Raw genomic sequence first — 20612 nt, 5'->3', positions numbered from 1 at the left:
GTTAGAAACCCAGAAATATTTTCGTGGTAATCTGGACTATATACAGAACCCTCTGTTTTAATGAAGCTTAGGTTCCTCTTTGAGCTGCAGTCAGGATATCAAGGGCCATTCAGTTTTGGAGGGCTACCTTTTGGATTTGTGAGTGACAGCCTATTGAGCTTAGTTAAAGGTGGCTGCTGTATGCTTGGCTAAAGCCTCTACTTGCAATTTTGTATCACTACAGGCAGTTCCTGGGACAAATATGCCTAACGGATAAAACCATCAAGAAGCCCTCTTTGTTTGATGTCTAGCCTTAACAATATCCTAATTACGAGGAATCACTGACAAGTGGGAAAAGACTTGTCTGGGGATATGGGTATCCCCAAGTGCATCATCCAATCCAATCTTAAGGAAAGTGGGGCCATTTGTTGTTTCCTTGAGTCCATAGTTAACCCCACGGAGTGGGGAATGCTCTGGATTTTAAGGAACTATTTTGTCATCCCAGACACAGAATTGGTCAAGGTGATAGTTGAGTTATACAGTTGACAGGGAATCCATTCCATTTTCCAGATGTTCAAATAATCATATGTCCATGGAATCCTCTTATTATCCCTATAGAATAACAAGCATGAAGACTGTCTATACATAAGCTATGGTGGTGATTTCTCTGAAGTTTACCTCAAGTTGTCTAGCTTAGGCAGACAATAAACATTTCAGGACAATCAGAACTAGAATTTAACATCTGCAAAGGTGTGTTACTGAAAACTAATTTTTTCTTTAAAATCCCCCTTATTTACAGAGATAGCCAAATCAAGACTTATTTGTTTGAAAAACAAGTCCAATTTTAACAAACTTGGCCAATTTTTTTCATACTCAGCAAGAATAGTGATTGATCATACAGATTTCTAAAATCTGTTTTGCTGGAACTTTTCATAAGGAATCTAGATTGAACTTTTAGTAGCCTCCCTAGGCTACAAGCCCACCCAAATACTTGTCAGACATGCCTGCAATACTGTAGATTTGGGTGAATTTCTCTTCTTGAGGTTTCCAAATATCCTGAGATCCCTGCACCTGCCAGGAAGTGACATTCTTTACTCATCTGGTAAGGCTGCTGGGAACTCTGTAAGCAAAGTATCAGGCCAACATTTCCAAGGGGCTTTATGGCTCCATGTTTCATAAAGTCAACCTTAGTTCCTTAAAGCTGTTTGGTCATATCAGAGTCTATGAATGTCACTCTCAAATATGACATTCCAGTCAAAGCCTTGGTAAAATAACCACTGTTTCCAATGGTACCCTGTTGCAAGGAGAAGAGATTCTTATTGAACTTCTGCAAATAACTATGATCGTCAAGGAAGAGAGAATACTCAGAGTTTCTGAATTCAGAGGTTTCAGGTCGAGAGAAAAGTTAAATGCTTCAATTGGTTCACAAATGAATACTTTATCACATTTCTGTAAGTCACAGATATCCTAAGAGAAAGTTTCCTTAATCTGGAAGAGCAAACATTAGACAGCCAGCAATGTTTTAAATAAGAGTCACAAAAACTGTAATTCTTATTCAGTTTGAACGCAGCTTTAGTTTTACTTTCCAAAATTCTTACTCATTTTAATGCTTTAATAATCAGAATATTGAGTGATGACCTTATACCAGAACATAACATGCCAAATAAACAAGCCTAATTAGTCAAAGAGACTTTGTTTACAATTTAAATCTCAGGGAAGTTTGTTAAAAAAATCTCAGAAAGTTTTAAAGCACAAGATTAAGTAGGATTATAGCTAATCTAAGACCTGATAAAGACAAAACATAGAAACTGGTTTTTCTGGGCAGATTAAAAAAGACAAAAAACAAAAAAAACAAAACTTTGTTTACATTTGCTTATCAAGAACAGACCAACAATCCAAAAACACTTTTTTAAAAAAAATTTTTTTTTTCAACGTTTATTTATTTTTGGGACAGAGAGAGACAGAGGATGAACGGGGAAAGGGGCAGAGAGAGAGGGAGACACAGAATCGGAAACAGGCTCCAGGCTCTGAGCCATCAGCCCAGAGCCCGACGCGGGGCTCGAACTCACGGACCTCGAGATCGTGACCTGGCTGAAGTCAGACGCTTAACCGACTGCACCACCCAGGCGCCCCCAAAAACACTTTTATTAACAGAGAGAAAGCAGCATTTCAGCCTTATACCAGTGTACTTTTAAAATCCATTCATTTCTCAAAGCACCTGCATGGCTCAATCAGTTAAGCAGCTGACTTCGGCTCAGGTCATGATCTCACGGTTCTTGTGTTCAAGCCCCACATTGAGCTCTGTGCTGACAGCTCAGAGCCTGGAGCCTCCTTTAGATTCTGTGTCCCCCTCTCTCTCTGCCCTCGCCCCTCTTGCACTCTGTCTCCCTCTCTCAAAAATTAATAAACAGTAATAAATAAATAAATAGAATCCATTCTTTTCCATCTTAGTCTATTCTGACCATGCATAAAATTCCTTTCCAAAGACTTCCCTTCATAAACCTTCTACAGTTTTCCTTTACATTCAGATTTGTGTCACACGCCATTTCTCTGCAAACAATCAGTCTCATTTTAGGACAAAATTACTTTCTTTTACCGTCAACAAAAATGTGTTCCCGTCCCTTATATCTTTCTTACACATCTCCTACTTTCCTACATACAGAGTTATTTCCCTTATTTCCATGAGTCTAATTATTTAGCAGAATTTTAACTCTTAGAAATCTTAGTCTCCAGTGAAAACTAGTAACCAATTGTGAACTCTTATATCAGAATTCTGTGGGTGGCAAATTTATGAATCAATTAAACACAAAGCATGTTTCCCAAGAGACTCAAATATCCTTGGTTTTTTGCAATAAGATGTCAAAAGCAGATAAACCTTATGTTTAATAATCAATGCTTCAGCATTTCATCCTCTTTGGAAAAGACCTAGATATCCAATGAATTCATCCAATTCATCATTCAAGCAAATTTTAAAGTTTCAGGTTACCAAACAAGTTGAAATCTGTCTTAACAATTGCTGATGAAAACTTTGAGACATCTTTTGCTAACAAATTGCAACAGAGATCACGAGCTTATTTAACCTTCAGCAAACTTTGGTAGAATAAAAGTTTCAATTAGCTTAAATAGCGAATTATGGGGGCGCCTGGGTGGCTCAGTCGGTTAAGCGGCCGACTTCAGCTCGGGTCATGATCTCACGGTCCGTGAGTTCGAGCCCCGCGTCGGGCTCTGTGCTGACAGCTCAGAGCCTGGAGCCTGTTTCAGATTCTGTGTCTCCCTCTCTCTGCCCCTCCCCCATTCATGCTCTGTCTCTCTCTGTCTCAAAAATAAATAAACGTTAAAAAAAATTTTTTTTAATAAAAATAAAATAAAATAAAATAAATAGCGAATTATGTTTACTTGGGTCTACTTAAAAGTCAATCAATTTGTTCCCCGTTGCCAATTTTTACCGAGGACACCTATGAAGAAATCTGAAGTGGGTGGTGTAAGTCCAAGGGGGTGCTCTTTGCTTGTAGACAGCAAGGGGAGGAAAGGAGTCAATGGTGCTGGAGGCACCAAAGGCCAGATTTGCAGGCCACACCCAAGGTGGTGCAGAAACAGGAGGAGGGCTGGGGAGAGGCAGAGGTGAGGTGCTGCCTGAGGGCTGAGAAAAATGACTCCCAGTTCTAAAGCATGTAAGCTTGGACAGAAGAGCAGAAGCCATGTTTTTTGTTTGTTTGTTTGTTTTTTCTCATCCACAAGTGGAAATGGGTAGTCCATGCTGGGCCAGAGAAGATAGATTACCTCCCCAAAACAAAAGTGGCAGCTGCTTGGGAATATTCCTTAAAGTCCCCTTCCTGAGGTAGACTAACCACAGTTGACTCCAGATATCATAGCCATTAACATGGGAAATGAATGAGGGGGAAGCTGCCAGATATAGCAAGAATAACCTAGGTCTATTAGGAGGAGGAACAGTGAGAGAGTCAGTAGCCAATATGTCAGGAGGTGTTTTGTTAGCAGCCAAACACATTCTGCAAGAGGCTCCTAGGTCGAGGTCCTGATTCAGGGCCATGAAACCAAGCAAGACACATTTGAGACTTCTGAGCATTTGGAGGAGTTCTAGCAAAGGAAGTCAAGCTGGAAAATAGTATCTAAGAAAGAGCTCATGGGAGGGTCATACCTCTTGACCTGGGAGTTTGTAGTGAGTCCTGGAAACATCCTTAGGCCTTGGGGTCAAGTTTGATCTAGCTTTTCTTTTTCTTTCTTTCTTTTTTTATTTAACTTAATTAATTTTTAAAATTTACATCCAAGTTAGTTAGCATATAGTGTAACAATGATTTCAGGAGTAGGCTCCTTAATGCCCTTTAGCCATTTAGCCCATCTGCTTTCCCACAACCCCTCCAGCAACCCTCTGTTTGTTCTCCATATTTAAGAGTCTCTTATGTTTTGTCCCCCTCCCTGTTTTTATATTATTTTTGCTTCCCTTCCCTTATGTTCATCTGTTTTGTATCTTAAAGTCCTCCTATGAATGAAGTCCTATGATATTTGTCTTTCTCTGACTAATTTCACTTAGCATAATACCCTCTAGTTCCATCCATGTAGTTGCGAATGGCAAGATTTCATTCTTTTTGATTGACGAGTAATACTCCATTGTATATATATACCACAAGTTTGATCTAGCTTTTAAGAACATAACCCAAAGGTGAATGGAAAGGAAGAGAGGGGGTTTGTCCCATAGTGGGAAAGACCGGCTGCCGATTTCCAAAGGGGCATCCCTCCAAAGGGAAAGGAGCTCCGACTCGTGGTCATGATTTCAGCCAGGGTGTCCTGCTGATCTGAAAAAGGACCAGACCTAATACAAAGTGACCGACTCGTCTGGTGGTGTCCCACCACAGGGAGGAGTTGAGGCTAATATGGGATGACTGACTCTTTTTGTGGTGGCTGCACATACAAGGTGACTGACTCCTTTGGGGCATCCCACCAAGTTGGGTGGTCCCACCAAGAAAAGGGTCCCTGCAAATTGCCTGGCACCTCTTGTTGGGGTGTCCCCTAGCAACAGGGAGAGCCGGCCACTGGTTAGGCCAGACCGTCAGGCAAAGGAGTAGGCCACCACCACTCAGACGGGTGGGAACACATTCATCTGGAGATCAAGATGGCAGCTGGCTCCACAGGAACAAAGGGAAAGGCTGCTAAGAGTTAGCTAGCGTCAGGATTCACCCTGGGCGGGCTGCCAGTCATGCTGGACTTTGGGAGCAGACCTCAGGGGTCAGAGTGAGAAAGCAGAGGAAAAGGGCCCTTGGCCCTCTCAGGCGCAGAGGGTCCAACCTGCTGGCCCTCAGACCTTTAGACCCCATCCAGGAGCCGCCCCTGCTGGAGGATTTAAAAGTTGTCTGGGAAGTACTAGGGTTAGGGCGCCGGAGGGCCAAGAAGAGAAAAGAGAGGGAGGGAAGGATCCCTGCAAAGGGCAAAAGGGGAAATCCCTCACCCTTTTTAGGCAAGGGTGGTCAGGCTGGTTGCCCTTTGGGGCTTGGGATCCTCACCGAGGAAGTAACCTTGGCAGGAAGTCGTCAGTTCCCCAACGAGAGAAAGTCCAGAGAAATTCCTGGAGAGTCTGGGGAGAGTCCCAGACTGGCAAAGGCTCTTTCCTTGTCCTTGGGCGTGTTCCCCCAAGTCGGGGGGGGGGGGGGGGGGGGGGGGGGAGGAGGAGGCGGGGGGGGGGGAGGAGGAGGCGGGGGGGGGGGGGAGTGCTGGGGGAGCATAAAGTCGTTAAGCCTCAGACCTTGATTTCAGCTCTAGTCCTGACCTCAGGGTTCATGAGATGTAGCTGCACAGCGAGCTACAGCGAGGGATTCTCTCTCCTGTCTCTGCCCCCCACTCGTCCCGCCAACTTTTGCGCCTGCGCACTCGCACTGTCTCAAGATAAATAAACATTAAAAGAAAGTACTAAATTCCTTTCCTAAGCTATACTTTGTAAAGAAACGGATTTACGGGGGTGGGGGGGTGGGGAGGGGGTGGAGAACTTTCCTCTTCCATCCACCTTCTACCCAGGAATTGCTGAGCCGAAGGTCAGTGTAGTTAGTACTCTTATTGTCATAATAAAACAATGGCCAGCAGAGATCTATTCATATTGTTACAAGGACAGACCTGAATTACCTAAGAATTTTCACATACAATTGCCATTCTGACATTCAAGTTTTGGTAAGAAAATAAATGCTGAAAGCTTAAAGCGTGCTTTTAAGAAATGCCTGAATAATTCTACACATGACAAATCAAAGGAGAAATTTGCTTGTCTAGTCTTAAATTCCAGACTGAAGTTACTTCTTTCAGTTAACATGTATGCTTTCATTATGTCCACAAACCAATAGTGTAATAAATGAATTTTGTTCAGTCATGGTTTTTAAAATTTATTTTTAACTTTTTTTCAACTATCCATCTTGAAAAACTTTCAGACTTACGAAAAACTGGCAAAAAAGAATGTGAAGAATTATCACCTACTCTTTATCCACCTTACAGATGTTAGCGTTTTATATAACCACAGTACCATTTCAAAGCAGGAAACTAATTTGACAGAATACTACCTAGTAATCTATAGTCCTTATTCAAATTTTGTCATGTCCTACTAATGTTTTGTTTTTTTTTTTTTTTCCTGCTCAGGATCCAATCCTGCATTGCATTTAGCTTTCACGATTCATTAGTCTTTAATCTTTAAAAAAAAAAAAAATCCTCAATTTTTCTTTGTCTTTCATGACTTTGACTCTTTGGAGGGCACTGGCCAGTTAGAATGTTGCTCAATTTGGGTTTGTCTGATATTTCCTCTTGATTACATTCAGATGACACATTTTGGGCAAGAGTATCACAGAAGTGACATTGTGCCTGTCAATGCATCCTATCGGCAGGAACATGTTTGATGTGTCCCATCACTGGTGATGCTAATTTTGATCACTTAAGGTAGCACCTGGCAGATTGCATTGCTGGAAAGTTACTGTCTTCCCTTTGAAATTAATAAGCATCTAATGAGGTGACAGTCTGAAACTATGTAAACATTTTGCTTTTCATGATACTTTGGCCCACTCATTTTAGGGTCCATTAACCCTAAAATAGTTATTACAGTTGTGTTTGCCAAATGGTAATTTTCTGTTTCCATCATTTCTTCTACACTTATTAGTTGGGATACTACTGTAGGGAACAGTTTATTTATTTATTTATTTAGTCCTCAGTTTAGCTCGACTCTCTGGAAACCATCTTAGGAATGGCTTGGGAATGGGAGACAACACAGTGATCTTTGGGTACTATGCTCTCTGTTCCACCCCACAAGAACTCCCTTTTGTGCTATTTGTGCAGTTGTATTGTTGGGGGAGAGGGTCTGGAAAAGAGCTCATGTGGTTTTGTGAAAGGACCTAGGGAACATCTCTCATTAAGAATCTGTTTATATCCACTTCTCTATATCCGGGCTGAACATCTTTGCGAGAAAAAGACTTTGAGCTCTGTGATGGCATATCCATCATGTGTGATGGACTGGCAGGGTGTTCACCGGAGGAGTGATGTGGGGCATGAGAGCAATAGGAGTACCTTATAAGAGAAGAAAGAGCCTGGTGGGGAAGTCAGACGCAGAAACAGAACTTCAAAGGGGGTGGGGACTGTACTACTTACCTAAGCACAGACCTCTGCCAAGGTGTGACCCTTGGCAATGGTTGTTTAGTGTATTAATTAAGATAACTGTGAAACTAAATGCACTAATGCTTTGGATTCAAGCAACCTTGCCGTGGGACCCTGTACTGCGTCTCCTGAGCATCACCCAGAGGGAGCAATCTCCTCCTCACCTTCTAAGATCAACATTTGGACCTCTAACCTCAAGGACAACATTTCACTTCCAACTCCACCAGACCAGCTGCAGGACTCTAGCTCAGTGACCCTAGATGTAGTTCCAGGCATTATTGAGTTTTGAATCCACCAGGACGCAAGGCACAGCTCTGGGCACAGGAGCAGTTTAGTTCTGTGTGTCACTTCTATGGAACCATCAGCCGCTGAAGTTGGAAACCTAGCTGACCTTGCCAGAATGGCAAATAATGGGCATTACCGACTCATGTCAGTAATTACCGACTCATGGACACATGTAAGATCCTGAGGATTCTAGCAAATTTCCAGAAATAAGGACACTGTTAGAGATTGGGCCTCTTACAGATAGTTGAGCAAGTGGGACTGAGGTACTATTAAGATTTAGATACTAATATCAGTAGGGTTTCGTTTGTACCTGTTGTCTTAAGGTAATGAGACAACAGGATCTAGAGTTGAAACAATAGTTTTCCCTAGCCTACTTAGTGTTCAGAACACACACATTAGCTATTTCCAACCCATGAAACAAGCAGATCATCATGAAACATCCTCCTGTTGCAAATGAATAATACTAATTGTGTCATCCTCATTTAGTTCTTTTTCTTCTATGTGACTTTAATTGTGCTAATCCAAGATTCAGGTGATGAGCTTTAAAAAATTTATAAGAAGGGGGCGCCTGGGTGGCGCAGTCGGTTAAGCGTCCGACTTCAGCCAGGTCACGATCTCGCGGTCCGTGAGTTCGAGCCCCGCGTCGGGCTCTGGGCTGATGGCTCAGAGCCTGGAGCCTGTTTCCCCGATTCTGTGTCTCCCTCTCTCTCTGCCCCTCCCCCGTTCATGCTCTGTCTCTCTCTGTCCCAAAAATAAATAAACGTTGAAAAAAAAATTTTTATAAAAAATTTATAAGAAGTAACCCAGAGGCAATTATGTCTACTATGCAGCTGAGTGCCCACTTACCAGCAAAATCTAACATGGGGTAATGAATAGACAGTCCTGACTGAAAACTTTTGTCTTTCAGTAAGCTTGGAAAATTGAAGAGACAAAGAATCCAAGGAACAAGTTACCAAGGCACGTGTGATTTTCCATTTTGTGAGCACATTTGGTGTCTTCTCTTGCTTTTCTAGATCCCCTTTCTACCCTTTAGTGGATTGCTTTGTGATCAGGAGGCCCATCAGTGGTCTCCCTCCCCCTCAGCCTTCCTGCTTACATTCAGCCAATGGAGAGTGCTGGCAGGAGATTGGAGGGTGGGAAGAGAGGGTCAGGTTGCTTAGTCTGCTGGTTCACTTCCCTGCTGGGAGGCAGTGGTCTGTTTGTGCCCTTGGCTGAAGATCACAGCTCTTGCTAGGTGAGCCTCTCCATTCAGATGTCTCAGTTGGGGTTCTGGAAACAGTTTCCTTCCCTTGGCCCTTGAGGTTTAGGCTTAAGATAGGCTCCAGATGCTACCAGATTGAGAAGACACAGGCAAAGAACTCTGGAAAAAAGAGCGTCAGGAGTGAGGGAATGCTGGATGCCGGTGGGGGTGGGTGGGCGGGCTTGATAATGGAAACATGGGGGGCAGGGGTGGGGGTGGGGTGGGGTGGGGGGTTGTGTCAGTCTCTCCTTTTGTCTTCAGATGGTAGAGTATGAACAGGTAACTCCCACAGGCATTTTTGCTACTTCCTACAGGATGAGCCTTACTAATTAAAATTATACTGATATTTTTCACCTGTAACACTAGCAAAGATCAAAAGTTTTGATGAAACTGATGGCAAGAGTGTGGGGCAGGCAGTAGGCACTCACCCCATTGCTGGCAACAGTGTAATATTTTGTCACATGAAAAAAAAAGCACCAAGCATAGTATGTTAATGCTTTCATAAAACGGAGGGGGGGGGGAGCGGGTAAAAGAATATATGTACATTTTTTCTTGTTATGGTAGAGTGATTAATAGCTGGAAGACAGGATTGGAGCCGAGGTATAACACTGTATCCCTTCTTGAGCCATGTGACCATAGGCAGTATTTCTTTTTAACTTTAGAATCCAAAGTTTAGAAACAAAAGACGTTAAGAGCAGCCGCCGCAGCAGCAGCGACTCTAGCTGAACACAGAGGACTGCTTTCCTAGCTGCAGTGGAAACAGCCCTGGCTCCACAGGAACAGTAGAGCCCAGGTGTTAAGCCCACATCCCATTTCGCGGCCGCAGCAGTGATAGCTGGATGGGCAAAGCCTGGCCTAGACCCCAGGAATCAAAGACAACACTTCCGACCAGGCCTGGCACTGTGGTGGGGCGAGCGGAGGGGCAAACTGTCCCAAGTTAGAGGAAATGAGTAAGAACTGGGTACATTTCAGTCATGTTGGGAACGGACAAATCTGTTCTGACTGATCATTTGGAAAAAGCAGACACTGGAGGTGGTGAGTTCCAAAGCCCTGGTGCACGTGAGTGGACGGGCTTCCAGGGGCAGGGCTTGCCCAGCATGGTCCTTCGCAGTCCCCCACTACACTTCACCTGCCCTCCACTTAGGCAGGTGAAGAGGCGCGGGCATGAAGGAGACCCCTACATAGCTCAGGTCTTGTTAGAAACCTCTCTTTTTTTAAAAAAAATTTTTTTTTCAACGTTTATTTATTTTTGGGACAGAGAGAGACAGAGCATGAACGGGGGAGGGGCAGAGAGAGAGAGGGAGACACAGAATCAGAAACAGGCTCCAGGCTCTGAGCCATCAGCCCAGAGCCCGACGCGGGGCTCGAACTCACAGACCGCGAGATCGTGACCTGGCTGAAGTCGGACGCTTAACCGACTGCGCCACCCAGGCGCCCCAGAAACCTCTCATTTCTTAAATGCATCCCAGGAATTAGTGTGGGGTTTTAAAATGACTCCAAGCTTGACTGGCAAGAAACAGTAGGTGGTGATGGTCCTCACTCTCTTCACCCAGACGCTTGAATTACCAATCACTTTCCTGTCTCAACCTGTTTTGATATTAGGCTTTCTTTGATTCAGTTGTTAGGTTCCTTTACCAAGCAGAATCATCACTCACAGATGGGTGAAGAGCGGTTCTCTGCTTGTGTCCTTCAGAGTAGGGAGGAGTGGGGAGGCAGGTATTTTATGACACAACAAAGTGTAAAGCCATGAAACAAGAGAGGGAGCCTCAGACAAAATTGCAACATTCATCTGAGAATCTGACTAAAAATGAATAAAATCCACACATGGATGTTTTTATTATTCTGTTTTTCTTTGCTGGTTTTCATGCTTTCAGTTTTCCCAACTTAGTCATGAAAATGCTTTCTTTGTTTTGTTTTGAGTAAACTCTACCCCCAACATGGGACTTCCACTCGCAACCCCAAGATCGAGAATTATATGCTACTGGGGCGTCTGGGTGGTTCAGTCAGTTAAGCATCTGACTTCAGCTCAGGTCATGATTTCATGGTTTGTGAGTTTGAGCCCCATGTCGGGCTCTGTGCTGACAGCTCCCACTTTGGATTCTGTGTCTCCCACTCTCTCTGCTCCTCCCTACTCATGCTTTGTCTCTCTCTCTCAAAAATAATAAACAAACAAACAAACAAACAAAAGAATTATATGCTACTGGCTGAACCAGCCAGGCACCCCAGCCATGGAAAGTGTCTATAGGCTGATTTCCTACAGATTTTCAGTTTTTAGAAAATAAGCAAACAAAACCAGATTTTGTCAACCAGATTTTGTCATACTGGTACCTCAAAGGCCAGTTCCTGGCTCCTTTCTTCACTAAAAAATAAAAAAATTTACACATATGTGTGTGTATATTTGGGTAGAATATGATAAATCATATGATTTATCATATATGATTATATGATATGATAAATCATAAGATTTTAACTGCTAGGGATGCTATAGGTTGATCCCTTCATTTCACAGACTAAAAGGTGGAGGCTTAAAGAAGTAAAATGAGAAATACAATATTGTATGAGAAAGAAATATTGCATGAGAAATACAATAACCTAGCTGGAATTCAAACTTAGATCTTCTAACTCCAAATCAAGGGCTTCTTCACTTGTGAAGTGCTCCTTTTAAGGAGGGGTTTTCTGAGGAAGTTAGTAAATACTGTGGTTTCTTGATGGTTTCAGATAAATGCCAATACCTAGTATTCCTTTGGCAAGCACATGGGAACAGATGTGGTGCAGCAATTGTTATATTATTTCTAGCAGCATAAGGCAAAAAAAAAAGGGGGGGGGGGAGCCGGTTTGGATGTTCAATTATTCATCCTTTTACTGAATACCTACTCAGGCAGGACTGTGCTAGGTTCTGTGAGACATGAATGATGAATAAAATTAATGATGTATAGATAACTCAAAAGAATATTCACAATAAGATCCCAGAGAGAGAGAGAGGGAGAGGAGTGACCAAACTTTGAATATACACCAAAATTCAACCAAGAAGTGGGGGAATGAAAGGATATTCCCTCCCACCTCTTTTTGGGGGTGGGAAGGGGGTGTTAATTTTAAATTTCTGAATTCTGCATAACAAACATGCATTACTTACGGAATAAGAAAAAGAAGTTATTTTCAATTTAAAAAATTGACTAAGAGGGACACCTGGGTGGTTCAGTTGGTTAAGCGGCTGACTTCAGCTCAGGTCATGATCTCACACTCTGTGAGTTCGAGCCCCGCGTCGGGCTCTGTGCTGACAGCTCAGAGCCTGGAGCCTGCTTCAGATTCTGTGTCTCCCTCTCTCTCTGCCCCTCCCCTGCTCATGCTCTGTCTTTCTCTGTCTGTCAAAAATAAAACATTAAAATAAATAAATTAAAATTGAAATTAAAATTTAAAAAAAGTGACTGAGATATGCCATGTGAGTTCTTCAGAGAGCCAACTGAGCTGTGCTCTGGTGTTCTTGAGCCTCAGGCTGAAGTGTCCTTAGTGGTCTCGAGTCTCCAGCAAAGCTGTGGCTTCCAGGAAGCCCTGGCTGGAGGAGAGCATGAACAGGGAGGGCATTGTTTCTATATTCGCACGGCCCTATCTTACTCCATCTGCCACCTCTTGGACATCAAGTGCCTTGCACTAATTCTCATGGTCACATTACTTGCTATACCTGTCCATGCTAAAGAAGGGCCAAATGGCTGTCCTTGGCATAGCATGGACCAACAGGGACACACTCATTGATTACCCACAGAAAAGATAAATGAGAGTCAAAAACATTTTAAAAATCTTTTTCTAACTTCGAAAGTGTAAATGATGATTTTTCACATTTTTAAAAAAATTTTTTGTGAGGTCAGCTGTGTTAAATCTCAAGTAAGTATTTCAGCTTAATGATGGCAACTCTGTCCATTGCATAGGGGAAAACAAAGTTCTTGAAACAATGGGAAACTTGTAAGCATACTTTGTTATCTTGTTCTTGAACTTTAACATTATAGTATTCTTAGAAACATTGTGTGCACAGTGAGAGTTTTGTCATTTCAAAAAATGAAACTTGGTGTATGTTTTGCTGTCCTTGTTTAAAATCATTTACTGGTAGTGCTCCTGGCCCTCCTCAGTCTCTCCATTATCCGAATTCAGCAGGAGGAGCTAACATTTGGGAAGCATTTGGGAACAGAGAGGTATAGCAATTGTGTCACAGAGCATCTGAATTGACATACCATCTCAAAACAAGATAATTGAAACAAGCTACTATTTTTAAATAGTTTTAAATTGTTTCGTGTTCATGAAAAATGTTTGAATCTTCACAAGAATTCTTGCATTGTATTGTTATTCTTAATCCTAAATTTTTATTCTATTTTAATAAGTTTATTTATTTTGAGAGAGAGCATGGGCTAGGGGTAGAGAGAGAGAGAGAGAGAGAGAGAGAGAGAGACCCAAGTAGGCTCTACACTGTTGGCATGGAGCCTGACTTGGGGCTCTATCTCACAAACCGTGAGATCATGACCTTAGTCAAAATCAAGAGTTGGACACTTAACCGACTGAGCCACCCAGGTGCCCCTCTTTATCCTAAATTTTAAAACAAAGCCTTGATTTATGAATTACATATTTCAAAGATGGTAATCATAAGCAGTAACCCAATCAGACCATTCATTCTCGAAAATTCTCCATAAGGGAAGGAGTGCTTAGGATCTGTTTTGTGGATGTCATTTGCTGAATGTGCTTGTGAGTATAAGCAAAGGCTGGTGAATAATTACTTTTTATGCCTCTGGCATGGAAGCAGCCATTAGGCCAAAAATAAAGAGTTTTTTCCATATGCTCCCAGGACTAAAAAGACAACAGTTTTTTATAGTTTTGTCCTTTGGGGTGGCTGGTATCTCTCTTAGTTAAACCTGTACAATCAGATATTGGCTGATTCATTCTGAATCCTGTGCTATGAATCTTTATGTGTTTGCTCACTTAGATGAGTGGTTTTAGTGGCAAACCATTGGTATTAATATAAAGCAATAAGGACCAATTTAAAGGATTTGAAACCTGTTGGATTACCATAGTAGTTCCAATCCCATGAAACAACGAACTATCTGGTCATCATCTAATTCATAAAAAAACCAAAACAACAAAACCTCACATGGACAAAATTACTTTTGGATATTTTGAATGAAGTTATTTCTATTTATTCTAGTGTCTGGGGACCTAAATGTGTATCTGAAAAGAAAATGTTGCTATAGTAGAAATCTGTAACTGGAGTCTTAAAAATATCAGGGGAACTGTTTTCAACTATTATTTACCAAATGTTCCACTGCTTTTTGTAAGCACTTGTAATTTCCATCATGTAGGCGAAGGAAAACTACAGCAAATTATCAAGGCAAAGCACAGCACTGAATTTGACAGAACTCCAGCAAATATTGTGTTTTCTTTATAGAACTGATTGTATTAGTCATGAGATGTCAAAAAACAGGTTGACAGGTAAGCCTATTATCTGCCTGGCCCATACAGACAGCACTGAAATATCCAGTTTCTGCAGGACATTTTGCAGTGTTCGGAGAGCAGTTGAATGACATTTCTAGTTTGTGATTCAAGGCAGCTGGTGGCACAGCCTATCTTAGAAAAGAAACAGGCTTCCGATGTACAACAGACACAGAAACTTTGCCTTATGGATTCTGCACCATGTGTCCAGTTAAGTTCATCAAAGAGCTCTACAACAGTATGGAATAAAGACTTAGAAGTGCTTAATGCAGAATTTGAGGACCCAGATAAGTAGAGAGAAGAAGCAGAATAGATTGCGGACACCAAAGGAAGACTATTTCAGTGCTATGTGATAAATATAGCTCCTAGATTCTGTATCTTAGTGTGTGTGTGAAGAGGCCTGTACCCTAGGAGAAAGGAGATTCTGATTCTGTCTCTCTGGAGTCATTTCCCCAGGACCTTGGGGCTATGAGTGGGAGACTGCTTGAGGTGACCACTGTAGGAGAATTGAACAATTTGGAAGAAAGAATGGACATCCTCCTGTTACAGGAAGTGCTCAGGAAGTGAGGTAGGCTGAATTTAGAATGGATCGGGTGGTGGTCTAAGGAATTTAGAGCCAAGAAGCAGAACAAAGGATGCTATTACCCTGGTCCCTAGGACTGGGAGGGTCATCCCTCCAGGGTGGGACGGGTGAGACTTCTGAGGATTGAAAAATTCTCACAGTGGGCAGAACTCTTGGGGGTGAGTTTACTTATCTGGGAAAGGCAGAGCCCAAACTCAGAGCCCTAATTTAGGAGACCCTGAAGTGATTTCAGTAGGAGGAAGTGGCTGGAAAGGGGGAGGGGACTTAAGCAGACAATGGATGACCATCTGCCAGGTGCTGTCCTGCCAGTGTCCTGGCATCTTCCTTGGCAGTGTGACTAGAAAGAGTGCAATCCATCACAGTCTGTGATGTCCCTTCTTCTCCACCCAGAATACAGTAAAACATTTTCTCTTTCTATGAGCCAAGGTTCTGGTCAGGAATGGACTGTATGTGTGAGTCAGTGTTGTTTTTCCCTTTGGTGTTTGGAATTAGCTTAAAAGATGGGTGCCTTGTATGGTGGGAAACATAACTACCCTAACTCTGTTCTGCCATGGGTGGTGAGTTGCTGGACAGTAGACTCGGGTTGTATCTTCTCCCTTGATTCTTCCTCTTGTTGTTCTCCTTCTTCTGATTTCACAGCTCTCGCTCTCTCTCCGGTAGAGCTTTTGGTCAGGCTACAGATGCGCTTTGGGACATTTGCTCTGATGAGAGGTTTCCTCGGTAGTTTTTACTTTAAACAGAATACATTATACATTTTCCTATGCTTGAAGGCCTCTCCCCCTTGACGCAAGTGCTTGGGCCCCTCGTAGCCCACATCCTCCAGTGCCACACATCAGTGGCACAGGCTGGGTTTTGACAGTGATCTTCAGGTACCCAGTGAAGAACCATCTTTGCAAGAATGGTGGGATGGCAGGACCCATGATGAGTATGAAGACTGATGTCTCCAGTGCAGGAGCATCACAGTGATCCCCCAAAGGGAAATATACTCTTTAGTTTTGTGCTTCCCAAGGCATGCTCTTAGAAGGGGTATGGTTAGGAAGATGTATAGTTAAGAAGCAGGGTTTCTAAGTTTTTGTAACAGCTGGTTGATCATCTGGATAAACTCTGTGACTCTCCGATCCTTTTTAATGTGAAATTTGCTGTTTTCTATATAGGAATGCAACTGCGGAAGGAAAAAGTGCAGAAATCTGGCTACTCCCTGCCACCCACCCCATCCCCCAAAGACCCAGAAGGGGAGCTGAAATTGCTGAATATTTTTTTAGGCATCAAAGAGCTGAAAAATGTTGAGAGGGGACTGACAGCAAATGGGCTGATGAATGGACTGAATGTCCCCTCGCCAAATTCATATGTTGAAATCCTAACCCCCATTGTGATGCTATTAGGAGGAGGGCCCTTTGGGAAGTGATTAGGTCATGAAGATGGTGCCCTCATGAATGGGATTAGTGTCCTTCTAAGAAGAGACACAAGAGTTTGCTGTCTCTGGTTTCCACCACGTGAGCACACAGTGACAGGTGGGCAGGCTTCACCCTGGAAGAAGGCTGTCACTAGAAGCCGACCATGCTGGCACCTGGATTTTGGACTTCTAGCCTCGGACCTGTGAGAAATAAATTTCTTTTGTTTATAAGCCACTCAGTCTGTGTCATTTTATTATAGTGGCCCAAACCGACTGAGACAAGAGGTGATAAAAAATTTTTATAGCAACAAGGTGTTTGAAACTCTTGCTTTTATGTTTTATTTGATGAGAAGGACTTCTTAGCAGGATGAAAGGAAGTAGGCATTGAATTCAATGTAATAATCAGTCAATAAACTTTATGTCACTCTAGCCAGCAAAATAAAATTACCTATTAGGGAATGAGCCAAAGGGGTAGTGGTGAAATATACTAGAAATGCATTTTGTTTTTTAAATGTGCACAGCCTAAAAGCATTCCGATTTTTTCAAAATGACACCCAGTCATGTTAGGCAAACTATTACATTTCTGGGGAGATTACTTCTCATGGCTGCACAATGGCATCTTGTGACTATTAGCAGATATATCAAAGACCTCAGACCTTGTATTTTTGGCTTCTGTGAAGAGACATTCATTTTCCCCAGGACAGGATGGACAAGTACAATAAATTGCCTACAACTCTCTATAAAACAGACCTTTCATATAGCTGTAATAAAATTACAATATAAATATTTGCCATCATGAGTAACTGCATTTGCTTGAAGTTATTATCTTAGTATTAATTGATAGAATAAAAAATTCCACAGATTTTATTTTTTATTTTTATTAAAATTTTTAAACACTTTATTTATTTTTGAGAGACAGAGAATGAGAGGGGAAACTCAGAATCTGAAGCAGGCTCAAGGCTCCAAGCTGTCAGCACAGAGCCCGATGCAGGGCTTAAGTCCACAAACTATGAGATTATGACCTGAGCCAAAGTCAGCGCTCAGCCAGCTAAGCCACCCAGGTGCTCCATAAATATTCCACAGATTTTAAATAGCAAATATGCATTTTTAAATATACTATCAGAAAATATTAGAACACACACATAATGTATATAATAACTCTTAATAAGATTAAAAAAACTTTTATTATGGAAAATTTTCAAACATATATAAAAGAAGAATGAACAGCTTAGTGAGCCTCATGTACTCATAACCCAGCTTCAATAAGTATCCACTCATGGTCAAAGTTGTTTCACCTATACTCCCACTGACTAATACCCTCTCTTCTCAATGGATTTTTTGAAGCAAATCCATGGCATGATATTGTTGGAAGAGACACTCTTTTCTGGGTCTCCTTTGTTCCTACAGATCTTTCTGGGTGGGCCAAGATTGCAAGATCCTGACTGTTCTTTCATCAGGGCCAATTTTCAGGGTTAATTATGTACTGGTAACCTTAAGAAATGACATAACATCTCTTCCGCACTCCCCTCCAACATTTCATCCCCAGCCCAGTCAAAGAGCAGGCTTGCTTACTGCTTGCTATAAAATTAGTGGGTTTCCCAAGCTCAGTGCTCTTCAGCTGTGATGCAAGACACTGCATGTACAGGCGATCTCTAGGCCCATCTTTATTACCCTTGCGGCACTTGAGAGCAAGGAAAACCAACACAAATATGCTAATGTTTGGGCTTCTTGTTGTGTCATGAGTAATAAAGTCCCTTGTCTCTGACTCAAGAGTCTTGAGTGTTCTGCCAGACTCCATTTAATTTAAAAAATGTGTGATTTAAATCATTTTTAAGTGTACAATTAAGTGGCATTAATTACACTCACAATGTTGTGCAACCATCATAACTACCTGTTTCCAGAATGTTTACATCTATGTGATTTGAATCTTTAGTATCTTTTTATCTATTGATTTTCCTTTTTCTTCTCTTTGTTTTTCTTTGCAATTTGTTTGTTGAAGAACATCAGGTCATTTCTACTATATAGTTACTAAAACAGTTTCTACCATGCAGTTTCCCACAGTTTGGATTTTGTTATGGACTTCCGTGAGGAGGCATGTATTGTCTGGTTGTTTCTCTATTCGTAAGGGTACCAGCCATTCATGGTCATCAGCTAGATCTTTATTTTTTAGGGGTGCAAAATGACGATATGCAAACTCTATTTTTGCTTTCTAAGAGCTGTAATAAATACTTCCACTATAGAAACAGTTGCATAGCGCTCCATTGTGTGGATGTTTATTCAGTCTGTCTACACAGAATATTTCGTAAGTTGAAGATCCTAATTAGCCAACACAGTTTCATTGTGATTGGTTTTCAAACATAGGAGAGACTTCTTTTTGTCGCTGTCCTTTCTTCTATTCTCACAAAGGGTACAGAGTATGCTCAAAACTAAAGTAGTATTTGCTGAAAAGGTAAACACTATTTCTATATGATAATGTGGGTGAAATGTTCATTCCCCAATACCATCTCTGTCTCTAAAGCGGGTTTGTTGTTAAAAAGTACCCCGGAGTTATTCATCTGGAAAGAAAGTAACCTTAGTGTGCACAACCAACTCCAGCCTCCTTCCCTGCCTCCCCCCCTTCCACTGGAAGAGTGCAGGGCGCTGAGGACCCTCCTTCACCTACATCCTCTGCTTTTTTATGCATGGATCTAAGATTAAGCACAGTGCTTTTTTTGGTGATAGTATATGCCAGGAAGGCATGTCAGAACACTTTCCTTAGTGAGACTTTGAGACACATGTGTTCAAGTGAATCAGTTCCCAACTCGATTGACTCATTTAGCAGGGATAAGAAATTTAAAACTGTCATACGGATTGAACCACATGATCCTTTTCCCACTAAAAATATTAATTAAACTTTCCTTTTTATCCCCCACCATCACATCTGTTAACGCACATTTGGTATCTTGTGAAACTTCTCTATGCTGAGAATTGTAACCGTTGAAAGGGCATGTGACAAAACTTCGTAAAATTTTGAAATTTTCCCAGATTATTCCTCTTTTTCTCCTTCTCTCCCTCCTCAGTCTCTCTCTGTCTCTCTTTCTCTCTCCATAGAAAGTAAATTAGCAAATCCACAAGGATATTTGAAAGTACAATATAATTTTATGTTGGCAAAAACCCCTTGCTGCTTTCAGATTAAAAGTGAAAGAGAGCAAAGCTTGATGATGTTAGCCTGGCTTGTAGGGAAATAACTTCAAAAACCCACCTTTAAACCAAAAAGTGAATGTGGGTACCAGCCTATACATGTTGTACAATGCACTTTATTGGTTTGTTTAAGTTATCTATTGCTGTGAAATAAATTACTCCAAAACTTTGTGGCTGAAAACAACACATTTATTATTTTGCCGTTTCTGTGGGTCAGGAATCCAGGAGCGACTCAATGGAGACCTCTGGTTCAGGCCCTCCATCAAGCTGTAGGCAGAAGCTGCATGTGTAGTTATCTCAATGCTTGACTGAGGAGAAGCCACGTTCAAGTTCCTTAATGTGGCTTTTGACAAGCCTCAGAAGATTTGTTTCCATGTTCCATCACTCAGGCTCTCCGCAGGGCTGCCTGGACTCATAGAAGCTGGTTCCCTCAAGAGCAGGGATTCCAAACAGAGAGAAAGAGCATCCCAGACAGAAGAACCAAAGATGTGACATCCATCATGATTTTCATATTATGTTCACCAGAAAAGAGTCAGTAAGTCCATCCCACCTAAGAGGGGAGGGCGTTACACGAGGGCACAGGGACCGGGAAGCAGGGATCATTGGGGGCTACCTTCGAGGCTGTCTGCTACCGTTTCTTCATTTTAAATGTAAATTTTAAAAATAGAAAATGCATTCTCATCGTTGGACCTTTAAAATGTACAGGAGGGTGTGTGCTAAGTTTCCCTCATGCCCCTGTTGCCAGTCCCTTCCTTGAGCAAACTCCTAGCCGTTTCTTGTGTATCTTTTCAGAGGCTTTCTGTTAAGTGTAAAGTTGAGAGGGACTCCACGGGGACAAGCAGAAAGTCCCC

Source organism: Prionailurus viverrinus, chromosome C2 (genome assembly GCF_022837055.1).
Source record: "Prionailurus viverrinus isolate Anna chromosome C2, UM_Priviv_1.0, whole genome shotgun sequence".
Classification (NCBI taxonomy): Eukaryota; Metazoa; Chordata; class Mammalia; order Carnivora; family Felidae; genus Prionailurus; species Prionailurus viverrinus.
The sequence above is the reverse complement of the archived record's forward strand: the minus strand, read 5'-3'. Positions refer to the sequence as shown.